The sequence below is a fragment of the Rattus norvegicus genome, chromosome 2 (assembly GCF_036323735.1).
Source record: "Rattus norvegicus strain BN/NHsdMcwi chromosome 2, GRCr8, whole genome shotgun sequence".
Lineage (NCBI taxonomy): Eukaryota > Metazoa > Chordata > Mammalia > Rodentia > Muridae > Rattus > Rattus norvegicus.
This window is the reverse complement of record NC_086020.1, coordinates 50,748,463-50,754,970: the sequence shown is the minus strand read 5'-3', so window position 1 is coordinate 50,754,970 and position 6,508 is coordinate 50,748,463. Positions and strand designations below refer to the sequence as shown.

Below are 6,508 nucleotides of genomic sequence, written 5' to 3'. Positions count from 1 at the left end.
TGCTGGTGCTTGCTCTTTAGATGACCCAGAGAGATAGGAGAAACATTTAATCCTGAGGCAAGCCGATGTTTGTTGATGCAGTTCCCGCTGTGATGTCACCGGTATTTGAATGGCAAGTTAATAGTTTACATTACATTACATTACATTACATTAGTTGTATTTATTTGTCTGGTCAATTTATTACCAGATACATTAGATAATGAGTCTCCCATCTAGTTGTGTATCCAGAAGCAGCTTTTAAAAAAATAATTTGTTCGTTTTTAGAGCATTGACTGGTGTTTCAGCTGCGTGTTTGTCTGTGTGAGGGTATCGGATCCCGTGGAATTGGTGTTATAGACAACCGAAAGGTGCCATGTGGATGTGGAGAATTGAATCCCGGTCCTCCAGAAGAGCAGTGTGTGCTCTTAACCACTCAGCCATCTCTTCAGTGCCCCCAGAAGCAGGTTTAAAGCACAGTCCAATTCCTGTGATCTACTGAGCTAAAACCTTTGGGGAAGAAAACATGTAAACCCCTTTCCTCTCTCCTTTATGTCCTTCCTTCCTCTGTCTCTTTCCTTCTCCAGGGGCATATTACAGCGAGATAAACCATTAATGCAAGGTGTAGGAGAGAATTCAGAAATGATAATGAAAAGAAATATCTTTATTAAAAAGAAATTCTTCTACAAATAAAAGGTTTAGGGGAGCAGGCTTTTCTTTTCAGCTACTCAGAAAGCTGAAGGAAGTGGATCACAATTTCCAAGCTTGCATTGGTGATGCAGCCAGACTCAGTGTCAAAATAATGGTCTATCTTGGAGGCAGAGTATTTCTCAGCAGGGCCACAGGGTTAATGTCAGCTACATAAAGAGAACAAAAGAAGTTATTCATTACCTTAGCACACAGTCTCTCTTTCAAAAGAAACACAAGGTGGTTTATTCAGCCCATTCAAGCTTGTACCGACTGCTCCAAAACCATTGTAAGACTGTAGACAATAACTGCATTTCCAGCATTTTTCAACTGTGGTCCCCTCCAAGGGTCAGTGGTTCCCCCGTCATGTCCTATAGTGTTTTGTTGATCTTTGTCAAGATCGTTAAGTCTCTTAATTTATTTGCCTACCTGTATTACTGTAATGTGAGTTCCTTAAAGGGAGCTGGACATCACTGAATTGTCTCAACCTCTGCCTCTTCATGGTCTCCATTTCCTAGGACACCTCTTCCTACCTCAAGCATATACAGCCAGTAAACAACGATTAAGGTCAAGTTAGCACCAAGCATTGTGAGAGGCAGAAAGTGAAATGGTGGAACTGGGTTCGTCTTTCCACTAAACATAGTTCTGTCTTGCTGTGCAAGAGAGATAGGGAGAAGCGTCAACAAGACAGAAAGGCAGTGAGGCTGGAAACATTGGGTAACACAGCAAATCAATACATTAGGTGGCAGGCCAATCTGCTGTGAAATAATGGAAGCGTGTGCCCATGCCCCATCCCCCATCTTCAAACCTTGCTTCTTACGTTTTGTCATTAGAATATTGTGGGGAGCACTTCCAGAGTTAACTTTGACTGACTCCTTGCTTGTAATTAATCACGAATGAGTCTGCCCACATCTGTCTTTGTTTTTAATTAAGATGGGCATTATACTCTGAGAAGTTATTCTGCTTACACCTATGTCCTTGACACTGTCCCATCCTGAAGGAAATGACCTTAGTCAAACATAGATACTGTGTACCATAAAGTCATCGTGTAAGGACTTGTGGCCATTGTTTACATCCCTGAAATCAGTCATGCTTTGTGTTTCTTTCCTTTAAAGGCACTGAGAAAGTACACTTGCTTGCTGACATGGTATTCACCCTTCCATCTCTGTGTCTTGCATTTTTTTCTGTGTTTCCTATAATCATCTTCACTACCCCTAGTCGTGTGTGGTTCTCACATTGACAGACCAGCAGACTCCAGCAGAATATAAATATAGACAATATTCTTTGCAAAGCATGGGGGAAAACAAATTGCAGATGGGAGCCTTGATCAGGAAGATGAGGGAAGCCAGGTTCAAATTGATGGACACTCTAAGTTGGTGGTTTAAATTTGGTGCAATAAAATTAAGGAGAATTATAGTACATGGAGATACCTGTCTTGAAAATATCTTTTAAAAATGATTTATGTTTACTTTATATGCATTTGTGTCTTGCCTGCATATTTGTCTGGGCAAGGGTGTCAAATCCTCTGTGATTAGAGTTTTAGACAGTTGCGAGCAGCCAGGTAAGTGCTGGGAATTGAACCTGGGTTCTTTGGAAGAGCAGCCAGCACTCTTAACCCCTGAGCCATCTCTCTAACTCCTTGAAAATATCTTTTTCTTTGTGTGTGTGTGTGTGTGTGTGTGTGTGTGTGTGTGTGTGTGTGTGTGTGGTTTAAGGCAGGGTTTCTTTGTGTAGTCCTGTCTGTCCTGGAACTCATTCTGCAGACCAGGTTGGCCTTGAACTCAGAGATCCACCTGACTCTGCTTCCCAAGTGCTGGGATTAAAGATGTGCGACACTACCACCCAGCCTTTTGTTTTGTGTTTTAAAATGCCTTCTAATAAAAGATGTTGATAGAGATAAGTAACTATGCCTAAAGGTCCACATAGAAGACCAAAGGCAGGACCTGAAGCAGAGGTAATGGAGAGGAGTTGTTCTGACTTTCTGCCTCTTGTTCACCTTTTTGTCTAATGCAGCCCAGACCCACCTACTAGGAATGGCATTGTCCACACTGGACTGGGCCCCCTATATTAACTATTAACTAGTAAAATGCCTCCACAGTCACTACCACAGGCCAATCTGATGGAGGTAATTCTTCCACTGATGTTCTCCTGTCCCAGGAGACTTTATGTTTGTGTCACATTGACCACAGAGGTTAACTTTATAGGTATCTAGAGTATGATTCATTTAATATTAAAAATGCACAAAATTCATCCGGGGAGATTTCTCAAGGCAGTTGTCACCAAGCCTGAAGACTGACCTGAGTTCAATTCCTAGAATCCACAGAATGGAGAAAAAAAGAATAAATTCCAGCAAGTTGTCCTCTGGTACACACCAGTTCTCCCCACAAAAACTTAATTAAAAGCTTTTATGCACAAAGTTAAATGTGTGTTGTAAGAGCTACAAGGAAGGGGTTGGGGATTTGGCTCAGTGGTAGAGCACTTGCCTAGCAAGCACAAGGCCCTGGGTTTGGTCCCCAGCTCCGAAAAACAAAAACAAAAACAAAAACAAAAAACAACAAAAAAAAACCCAAAACAAAACAAGAGCTACAAGGAAAACTTATAAATGATAAACATGAAATTCTGTGGTTACCTAAAGGGGGATGCATGTGAAGAAATGCAAGGGTGAGAGTGCCTTAGTAACCTTTCTAGGGCTGTGAGAGACACCATGGCCAAGAAAATTCATAGAAGAAACAGTTTACTGAGACTCATAGTTCTAGAAGGTGAGTTCATGGCCATCCTCGGTGGGAATATGGCAGCAGGCAGCAGACAGCCGACAGCCGACATGGAACTAGAACAATAGCTGAGAATTCAAACCTTGATCCATAAGCATAAAGCAAAGAGAACTAACTAGGAATGGTGTGGGCTTTGGAAACCTCAAAGTCCCCGTCCAGTGACACACGTCCTCCAACAAGACCACTCCTCCTAATCCTTCCCCAACAGTTCCAGCTACTTGGGACCAGACATTCCCCGGTATGAACCTATAGTCATTTCTCAGACCACCACAGATAGTGGCTGGAGGTGAGAGGTTTTGCTACCAAGTAGATCAGTAATGTTTGCTTCAGAATTAAAACATATCAGTGTGTGTAAATTACATCAAAATTACATTGAAAAGAAACTTCAGAGACTTGTAGTTTTATCAGTCAAGGTGCAGCTGGATAAGCGAAACACTTGGGGATGGATATCTACAACCGAGCAGTCAGGAAGAAAAGATGTGCATAAAGTGAAGGAGATCAGAACTCATAAACCCAAACTTAGCCCTTAAAACAGTGCCAGTTTTTACCGATACTGGCGGCAATATTACCCCATAGGTCCTCAGGACTTTTGTCACAAAGCCAAGCATATACATCTGACCCAGGAGTAAAGTAACATGAATCCAGGGCAAGCCATAACAGTTGCAGATCCAGCTTTTACTTTACCCCAAGGAATTGAATCAGCAGCTCAGAAATAGCATGAGTTAGCGACCAAGAGCTGTTGCTTCCCTCTGCCCTCTGAATCTCCCATGTGTCTTCCACGTGACCGGCCCTAATAGTCAAGAAAGGCATTCAAGCAGAGAGAGTTCAGCGTCTCCAAGTTCGCACGTGGCGAATCTTGAAACGTAATAATGTACTGTGACATTTTACTATAGAACAGATGTTTGCCACCTTTGTCCTCATTTAATAATCTTACTGTGTTTGGTAAGCACTATCTCCAGTGAGCTCTGGGCATTATGTCTTAAGAAGGCTTTGTAGGAATCGAAGTGTGATTTGAAGATGTATAGTCATATGAGGAGGATTTTGATGACTCTTGAGATTTTCAAAGAACTCTGTACAGAGGCATACTTGGTTTATGCAGAGGCTTGCAAGTGAAAATGTCATAGGAATGTAGATTTTTGATACATCTTTTTTTTTTATTAACTTGAGTATTTCTTATATACATTTCGAGTGTTATTCCCTTTCCCGGTTTCCGGGCAAACATCCCCCTCCCCCTTCCCCTTCCTTATGGGTGTTCCCCTCTCAACCCTCCCCCCATTGCCGCCTTCCCCCCACAAGTCTAGTTCACTGTGGGTTCAGTCGTAGCAGGACCCAGGGCTTCCTCTTCCACTGGTGCTCTTACTAGGATATTCATTACTACCTATGAGGTCAGAGTCCAGGGTCAGTCCATGTATAGTCTTTAGGTAGTGGCTTAGTCCCTGGAAGCTCTGGTTGCTTGGCATTGTTGTACATATGGGGTCTCGAGCCCCTTCAAGCTCTTCCAGTTCTTTCTCTGATTCCTTCAACGCGGGTCCTATTCTCAGTTCAGTGGTTTGCTGCTGGCATTCGCCTCTATAGTTGCTGTATTCTGGCTGTGTCTCTCAGGAGCAATCTACATCCGGCTCCTGTCGGTCTGCACTTCTTTGCTTCATCCATCTTGTCTAATTGGGTGGCTGTATATGTATGGGCCACATGTGGGGCAGGCTCTGAATGGGTGTTCCTTCAGTCTCTGTTTTAATCTTTGCCTCTCTCTTCCCTGCCAAGGGTATTCTTGTTCCCCTTTTAAAGAAGGAGTGAAGCATTCACATTTTGATCATCCGTCTTGAGTTTCATTTGCTCTAGGCATCTAGGGTAGTTCAAGCATTTGGGCTAATAGTCACTTATCAATGAGTGCATACCATGTATGTCTTTCTGTGATTGGGTTAGCTCACTCAGGATGATATTTTCCAGTTCCAACCATTTGCCTACGAATTTCATAAAGTCGTTGTTTTTGATAGCTGAGTAATATTCCATTGTGTAGATGTACCACATTTTCTGTATCCATTCCTCTGTTGAAAGGTATCTGGGTTCTTTCCAGCTTCTGGCTATTATAAATAAGGCTGCAATGAACATAGTGGAGCACGTGTCTTTTTTATATGTTGGGGCATCTTTTGGGTATATGCCCAAGAGAGGTATAGCTGGATCCTCAGGCAGTTCAATGTCCAATTTTCTGAGGAACCTCCAGACTGATTTCCAGAATGGTTGTACCAGTATGCAATCCCACCAACAATGGAGGAGTGTTCCTCTTTCTCCACATCCTCGCCAGCATCTGTTGTCCCCTGAATTTTTGATCTTAGCCATTCTCACTGGTGTGAGGGGAAATCTCAGGGTTGTTTTGATTTGCATTTCCCTTATGACTAAAGATGTTGAACATTTCTTTAGGTGTTTCTCAGCCATTCGGCATTCCTCAGCTGTGAATTCTTTGTTTAGCTCTGAACCCCATTTTTTAATAGGGTTATTTGTTTCCCTGCGGTCTAACTTCTTGAGTTCTTTGTATATTTTGGATATAAGGCCTCTATCTGTTGTAGGATTGGTAAAGATCTTTTCCCAATCTGTTGGTTGCCGTTTTGTCCTAACCACAGTGTCCTTTGCCTTACAGAAGCTTTGCAGTTTTATGAGATCCCATTTGTCGATTCTTGATCTTAAAGCGTAAGCCATTGGTGTTTTGTTCAGGAAATTTTTTCCAGTGCCCATGTGTTCCAGATGCTTCCCTAGTTTTTCTTCTATTAGTTTGAGTGTGTCTGGTTTGATGTGGAGGTCCTTGATCCACTTGGACTTAAGCTTTGTACAGGGTGATAAGCATGGATCGATCTGCATTCTTCTACATGTTGACCTCCAGTTGAACCAGCACCATTTGCTGAAAATGCTATCTTTTTTCCATTTGATGGTTTTGGCTCCTTTGTCAAAAATCAAGTGACCATAGGTGTGTGGGTTCATTTCTGGGTCTTCAATTCTATTCCATTGGTCTATCTGTCTGTCTCTGTACCAATACCATGCAGTTTTTATCACTATTGCTCTGTAATACTGCTTGAGTTCAG

The 6,508-nt window shown here is 42.4% G+C and overlaps 1 long non-coding RNA gene across 1 annotated transcript; it reads right to left on the bottom strand.

The window, feature by feature from the left end:
• Positions 1 to 622: 622 nt before the first annotated feature.
• LOC134485716 (uncharacterized) lies at positions 623 to 4,270 on the bottom strand. The gene is made up of 2 exons (XR_010063979.1): positions 4,119 to 4,270; positions 623 to 833 (listed from the first exon to the last, which is right to left on the bottom strand). It is a non-coding gene; the product is annotated as an uncharacterized LOC134485716 (long non-coding RNA).
• Between the last annotated feature and the right edge of the window lie 2,238 nt (positions 4,271 to 6,508).